Here is an 8254-nt window from a genome sequence, read left to right as displayed (position 1 = left end):
GGAAGTCCTGGCCAGTTGGCTGGTGAGGAACCCCAGCTCTGCGCTGCTCTGGGCCAGGACTGGCGCAGGTAGAGGACCAATCCCTCCATTCCAACCACAAAAACCGTCTTCCTCCCCTCCAAAAATAAAAGTGAAGGTTGTTGTTGTTTTTTCCAAATGTTTTCCCCCCTCCAAAAAAAAAATCCCAACCCCCACCCCTAAGAGATCCAGCCTCAGGTGAATTGAGCTTCCAACTCTTCCTTGCTCCCTGGAGATTTCGCCCTCACAGGGGCTCGGGGGGATGCGGTGGGACCCATCACAGGGCAAGTCTCATCGCGTCTCCCGTGGGCACCACTCCGCTCCTGCCCGGGGATGGGGGAGTTCTCCGCCGCTTTGCTGGGCACTTGGCGAGCGCAGGCTGGGCGAGGCGGAGGGTGGGTTTTGTTCGCCCGCTTCTCCTGGGGGTTTCCTGGCTAGCGGCTCCTCAACCAGCGCTGCTGCCTGCCGGTGCTTCCCCAGCCCTTTGCCAGGGGCTGGCTCCCAACCCGCAGCGAGCCTCCCTCCCTCCCCGCCGCGAGCAGCAACTCCTCCAACTCTGCCCGGAGACCCGCGCCGCAGCGTCCGCTCGGCCCTGCGCCTGCCTGGCGTCCGCTCGCCTCCCGTGCCTGTCCCGGGCTCGCTCCGCCGCGGCTGCGGGGAAGCAACAGCCGGGCCTGCCATGACTTGGCCGCGGGCCCGTGGGGAGGGAAGGGGAGGGGCGGGGGGAGCTAGCGAGCCGCCCGTCCCCGGGGCATCTGGGCGCCGTGCAAGAGCAAAGTCCCGCGTGGGTTTTCCGGGAGTCCCTGGCTCTGATCGGGGGAAAGGATCCGGGGGAGGGGGGGTCATTTTATCGCTTTATTTCTCCCGACTGGGGGGTGGTAGGTTGATTTCCGACGGGGTTTATGGAGGGGGGTTGGTGGGATGAGCGGGGATTTGGGCAGCAAGAGGGGGGGCGTATGTTGGGCGGGTCACTGGGCGAAAGGCGCCGCAAGCAGCAGGTGAAATTTCCGCAAGACGGAGCCTTTCCCCGGGGGAGGCAGGTCCGGGGCCGGGACCCCCCCCCCCGGCTGGGGTTTCACGCGTGGGCCGGGGGACCTCGAAACGCCAAGGGGTCTGTTTGGCTTTGTTTGAGCTGCTTTGGGTTCAGGTCCCCCCCAGGCGTCCTGTCTTTAGCGATGACTTGTGACACTTGGCAGGTAATTTTGCAAAATTAGCCTAGACTCAAAAATACAGCGTGAAATGGGGAAACCTCCCCCTTACATGTCCTTGCCTGGCCCCCCTCCCCCTCCCCCTTTGCTGATACCCTCGCCCCCCCCCCCCCCCATCGTTGCCTGTCTCCTGGATTTTAAAGCCAGGAGGGCGGGACCCGTCTCACTATGTAGCCCACTCCACCTGTTGTACACCTAGGAATAGAGCCAGGCCGTGGAATTTCACCCAGAAAGTCCTAAACTCATTGAGTTTCCTTCCCTCTCTTCTCATTTCCACCCGTTTTCTGATTTCACTTTCCTTGGCTTGGTGCTCCCCACCCCCCATACACCATTTCCCACCCCTATCCCCCAACCTTTCCACGGTACACCACTGTGTGCAGAATCCAAATGACATTCTCTCTGGGGTCTGGTACCACGCTCAGCACCAGAATACCAGCTCGCCCCCCAGCCATGCAGGAAGCAAAGTGACTACACATCTGTCACGAGTTGTTTGTTCTCTCATCCTTTCCCCGGGAAGGAGCCGGTGCCCTGGAGAGCCTTGTTTTGGTAGGGTTTTTTTTTTTAATGGAGTTTATTTTTAATATACATGTTGTGTTTATGTAAGAGAAGGCAGGGTCCCAGAAAGGCGCCTTGGAGCAGAAGGTGGTGGGTTTCTCAGTGTCCTCTTTATTTCTCTTCTTCCCTTTTATTTCTCCCCTCTCTCTGGTGGACTTTCCCCACTCCTCTACAGCAGCTTATTTACCTTCCCCATTGAATAAGAGGTGGGGCGTTATAACCCACACCAGCTCAAACCACTGGGAGATTCTGGAAAGGTTCAGAGGCAGGGCCAAACTTGGCATCACCGGCTCAGCTCTGATCTCCCTCCACCCCAGCTTGCATCTATTTCTCTCTCTTTATTCTGCTAATACATTCCCAAGGACCAACCCTGAAGTCAGATAATGCAAAGTGTTTCCTGTGTAAAGCACTTTGAGATCTCTGGATGGAAAGCACTGTATGGGCTTGATCCAAAGTTAATTGAAGTCAATGGGCATCTTTCTATTGCTTTCAATGGGCTCTGGCTCAGTCCAGAAGATCTAAATATTGTTATTGATAGTATTCAACGGGAGTTTAGCTTAAGTGAGGGGTGTAGGTTTTGCTGCATAATAATTTGTAGAAATAGATCTGAAATAACATAACACAACTGTATGACGTGAACTATATGATGAGAGACAAGGTGAGTGCAGTAATATCTTTTATTGGACCAGCTTCTGTTGGTGAGAGAGACAAGCTTTCAAGCTCCACACAGCTCTTCCTCAGGTGATGAACTTATGTACATTTTATGTACTTTATGTGTGCATGCAATTTCAGTCCTAAAAGGACTGATCATTGCTAAGTAATCTAAATATCAGCATTGATCATGATGATTAATTCTTGCAAAGTATGAATTATTATTCAGGTTTATTAGGGTTTATATTATTAATTCATTATTATGAATATTATTGGGCTTGGATACAAACAATCCTGACCTAGGAGGATTTTCAAAATCGAGATCCAGCTGTGATTGGAGCATGTCTCTAGTCTCTGTGCTAAATTCTTCTTCCAAACTAGTTCTACACACAGTTTTTGTATTCATGTAACTAGCTCAGTTGGGGGGGTGATTTTCTACCCACTTAGTTAAATCGATACAACCCCAAGGGCACATGCAGTTATACTGCTGGAAAGGTTCCTTCTACCCATACAGCTTAGACCCCTATCCTGGGAATAAACGATATCTTTATACCACTTTAACTGCACCCAGGCTAGGGAGGATTGGACCCTTTACCCATCCTGCAGTACAACTTGTGTGTATTGACAAGGCCTTAGTGATACAGACAGCAATGCAAAGTAGCCCCACTGAAGTCAATGGGGTGGAATCAAGAGCACAATGCGGGTCAGGCCCTTTAATCTGGAGGGGGGTGGGAACCTATTCCCTGCAGTAAAACATTTATCAAATAAACCAACATCTCCCCCAGCCCAGTTACTCTTTCCCCATTTCCCTAGTCATGTCTATTTTTACCTCCCACCCCCGAGATACAATGCAAAGGTCCCCCCATTCGCCAGCCGTCTGTTTCACTCTCTCACTTTAACAATAAATATAATTATGTGGCTGAACAACATGGAAATTGGCTACAGGACTCTAAACGATTAGGCCGGAGAGCTGGCTGCAGCCCAAGGCCTGGTGGAGAGAAATCTAGAGAGGGGAAAAAAAGACAACAAAAAACCCAAACCATGGCTCCATATTACCCAACCCTTTTTAGATTTCACTCTCCGCTCTCATCACATTATTGCTTCCCCCTCCCTGCAGCAAGCCCAGCCAGGCTCTCGGCTGGGTCTCTTGACAGCACTTTAAGGCTGTTAGAACAGGACATTTCTCCGGCTGAGCGACAATCAATAGAATCCTTGGACTTTTCTCTTATGTAATGAGACGCCCTTTCAGCTGCACTCGGGAAAGCGCGGGGAGTGCTCAGCTGCTACATAAAGCCCTTGGTGGCCTCAAGTCACCCCCTCTCTGTGGGGTGCTGGGGAGTGGCTGATAGACAACTTCCAGGGAGAGGGGGACAGCAGGGTCCTACCCTGCAGGACTCAGCACAAAGGGTTAAAGGCACATGGCAAAGCCAGCATGAGTCTGGCAGGAGGGATCCGAGTGGGCCTGATGTTCTCTCTTTCTTCCTTCCTCGCCCGAGGATAAATCAGGACGGCCTCCAGCCCCGCACAGGAGTGTGGCCGCACTTTCTGCTCTGGCGGTGGAGACGGAAGGAAAGGGCTGGGATTCAGCTCCCTGGACCTGATCCAAAGCCTGAAGTCGGCAAGAGTCTTTCCATCGACTTCAGTGGGCTTTGGTTCAGGCCCACTCTGTGCGTAGTGCTAGGGTGCCCCTCCCCCTGGGATCCGGCTCCCAAGAGTGCCTGCTCCCCCTGGGTGCCAAGACACAGCTCCCACTGGTGCTGGGATGCAGCTCCTGGGAACTCCTGCTCCGTATGGGGTTTGGGATGCAGCTCTCAGAAGTTCCCATTCCCCGTGGGTGCTGGGGGACGCCTGCTCGGAGCACCCTGCCAGGACCGGTTTCCTATGTGTTCCCATTCCTCATAGGGGCTATGCCAGGCCGCCGTACCCACTAGTCCCACTCAGAGCGACAGCACTGTGAATGGACACGTATACCAGCTGATCGGATACACACTGAGATTTGCTCCTGTTCCTGGGCCCTCCCTTCAGCCACAGGAGCGCGTCCAGCCCTTAGCACACGTTCGCCCCAGAAATCTACTGTGCGACTCCTGGCTGGTAAAAGCAGCCAGCCCGACTCCGGTTAAAGGGACTGTGGCTGATCATGGCAACTGCCTAATGGTTCTGCAGCCAACTAATCCATGACCCTCTAATCTGTGACCTTCCCTCTTCATCACTGTGCAGGAGGGTTCAGTAGGGAACACTTTCCCCCAGAAACCAGGCGAGTCTCCCTCCTTACCACCAAGCCCCAGGGCATCGCACCACATGCTCAGACCCATTCCACCATTAGCCTCACACTAGCACTCAGATGTGGCCTGGGAGGCTGGATCTCTCTCCGACGTACCATCCGGGGATGGGGCAGACGGGTTAATGCACTGGCCTGAGATCCAGTTCCAGGGAGGGGCGGGTCACAAGTGTAACGAGTTTGGTGGGACTCAGCCACACTACAGCAAAAGACAGCGCGGAACCGGTGGACTGAGGGGGCGGGTCCCAGTCTGGGACAGGCCGCTGCAGAGGTAGAGCTGACGCATGTGCCAGGGAAGCAACAGCTGTCTTGCTGGACACAAGCCCAGTATAAATCCCTGAGCCCCCTGAACCTGGGCATAGCCTGGATCTGGATCAGGCCTCTTCCTGCAGCTAGTCTGGCTTTGGCCAGCGCTGTCTCCCCTCCCTGCCTTCAGTGGGGAAAATCGCCCATTTCAAAGCTGGTAAGGGAGAGCAAGAGCACGACAGGCTTTGTCAGGCCATAACATTCCTGATTGCCCAGTGCAGCTCGGTCTCTGCCGTGAGACACTCATGATGGCCACGTCCGGCCCCATCAAGAGGTGAGCAATGCCCCCCCTTCACAGGCAGTCCGTGCTAGGAGCGGAGCAAGCCAGCACGCAGCCAGTCCTGCTGATTTAATAAAGACGGATGGCTGCTGCCTATAAACCCAGGGCTGGCATTGCATTGGTGTCACAGAGACTGGGGGAGGAGGGGAAAGCAAAATGCGACAGGTTGCTCGGGCTACCCCCGGGCTGTGGGTTCACTTTCTTTTGAGGAGTCCCCTGCCGCGCTGGTCATTTCCTTCCCCCTCCCCTGGCTGAAGAGTTGCTGCTGTGTTTGCCACTTGCTCCCTCCCCTCCTCAGGGCGGGGCGTGCTGAGTCCAGAGGGCTGGCAGCCTGGGAGCACAGACACAGAGCACTAGCCAGACGGCTGGGGGGGGCAGCCTGGTATTTTCAGCAGGGTGGCTACAAATCCGTTTTTAGAAGGTGCCTCAAGGGTGAGGGCGCTGGAGATCGGGCCCTCTGCTGAGCCCAGGGTTGCCAGCTCTCGCTATGTCTCAGGGAGGGACAGGATTTCAGGCCAGGCGGGAGCCAGGCTGGCGATGACCAAGAATCTCCAGCCCTGCCAGGGAAGAAACCCCCTCTGGCTGGCTGCCTTCCCCTTGCCCTGCCACATGGGACAGGGCAGCCAGTCAGGGCTCCTGCAGGAGGCAGGCAGGGCTCCCCTCTGGAGCCGGCAGTTTTCTCACAGCCCAGCAGCTCACCCTGCCTCCCATCGTGCAGCACCCGCCCTGTTTGCCCTGGCCCCCTTCCCCCGACGGCAGGGCAGCCGGGCCAAGTTTGAATGAGTGTCAATGAGACCCCCCCTTCTCCAGGGCTAGGTTGCAACTCCCAGAACAGAGAGCCAAGCCCAGCCATTGCCATGGGACAGGAGCCTCTTCAATCGGGTCAGGGGGACCAAAGCGAGACTGTCCCCTGAAACCCAGGCCTGTTGGGATATGGGACATGACTGATGTGGGAGTGAGAGCTCCTGCAGTGGCAGAGTTGACGACACTGGTTGTCATATGCACACGTGGGGGAGATCAAAAGACAGACCAAACCCCACAGGTCTGCTTCATGGCCTTTGAATACTGAGTTTCCTCCAGAACCCCTGGTATTACGTGCCCAGCCCTGACCAGAGGGAGCCCTGCTAGATGTGCCATGCAGATTCCATGGTCTGTTCAACGCTCAGCCTCTTTGCGGAGAGGGCCAACAGTGGAGCTGGGTAATGACACTTGGGACACCTGTCCACAGAGAACTGGGCTGCGACCACCCCAAACTCATTGCACGTAGGTCACCAAAGAGCCCTATGATGGTAACAAGTGTCAGCCCCTGCTCACTTGGATGGGTGGCCTAGAGGTGCCATGCCTCACCCCCGAGCCACGAGGGTCCCCTCTTGAGAGGCCTGACAATTCCTCCACCTGCTCCCAGGATCAGTCCCCTCCACCGCACCCCAGGGTGTCTGAGGCTGGTCACCTCTGATGGGGCCGGGCTTCACTTTGGTGCAGGGAGCGGGAGCCGTGGGGCTGACACAGCTTCGCTGCACAATCAGAATAATGAACATTACAAGAGAGGGGAAATAAGCTCTCATCTATCAAAGTTAAAAATAGATTCTATCTGTGCTATTAATGCCCACGGCTCTGACTCTACAGCCAAGCTGCCTCTGTTACCCAGGCGTTCCATGCACAGAGGTGAAGGGGATGCCAGTTACTGGTGGAGGGGTGGGGATGCTCATTTTTGCTCCTGACCTCTATCCAAAGACAAGCACCGTGGAATGGGAAAGATCATCCCTCCATCTGGTGCTGCCTCCTCCTCCCAACGCTGCCATGGTGCAGTGAGCTGTGTGCGCCACAAGGTGGCCCGGCATGTTGGTTGGCGCTCGGTTTCGGAGTGCTGAGATCTTGCAGGATTTCAGGAGGGCAGCCAGGAGAGCAGGGGCTGTACAGCTTTACCCAATAAGGGGAGAGCATCAGTGCTTCATTTGTGCCAGGGCAGATCCCCGGCACCTCTAGGCTTGGCAGTTCAGAGCCCCGGCACCTCTGGGCCTGGCAGTTCAGAGCCCCGGCACCTCTGGGCCTGGCAGTTCAGAGCCCCGGCACCTCTGGGCTTGCCGTGTCAGTTATGAACGTTAAAAAAACACTGTTTGAGCCCCGGCACCTCTTTCATTACAAGTTAAGCACTGGAAGGCATCTTGTGTCCCAGGTCTCTGTCCCAGCATGCACCGGGGCTGGCATCACACAGAGCTTTCAGGGACTGTCTCTGCTTGGTTGTCATGGGGGACATGGAGAGGTTCTTCCACGGTGAAGGACTCTAAGGAGCAGGGCTGCAGCGGACAGAGAGAGTCATTTCTTGTGGTTCTTTTCCGGTCACCCTAAGGAAACGGAACCCTGGACATTAAAGTGCGAAGGGGGCAAGACTCGAACACGCATTGCATTTACAGTGAGTGGGGGAGAGCTGATCTCAGAATAGATCAGGGAGCACACCTGCACTGTGCCAAGTGGTTAGAACTATGTCAGACTAAGGGCCAGGTCCCATCACCCTTAGTCACCTTGCACAGTATCTGCAACCACCAGGAGAACCGCTCATTTTAGTGGGAAGTACAAAGCACTCAGTGGGGAGGGACAGAGCCAGGCCCCAAGAAACCACATTATTCAAAGTGTAATTAAACCCTCCTCCCCAACATATGTCATCCCTATTGCTCCTGAGGCGAGAGATAATCACAGAACCATATGGCAGATTGTGAACCTTTTAGTGAGCAGCAGCGGTCAGGCGGGGGGTGGGGAAGTACCGGTACTTTCCCAAACACCAAAAGGAGATGCCACTCACAGCCAGCTGTGCAGAGCTTCCTAATACATTCCTCTCACTTCTAGCCAGTTTTGATCACCAGTGGAACAGTTAACAATGCTGACATTTAAATGATCATCTCTGTTCATGGAAGGTAACTCCCATTGGAATGAAAGGGGTAGTTCACTCCACTCAGAATT

The sequence above is a fragment of the Emys orbicularis genome, chromosome 10, assembly GCF_028017835.1.
Source record: "Emys orbicularis isolate rEmyOrb1 chromosome 10, rEmyOrb1.hap1, whole genome shotgun sequence".
Classification (NCBI taxonomy): Eukaryota; Metazoa; Chordata; order Testudines; family Emydidae; genus Emys; species Emys orbicularis.
Note: the sequence above shows the minus strand (reverse complement) of the source record.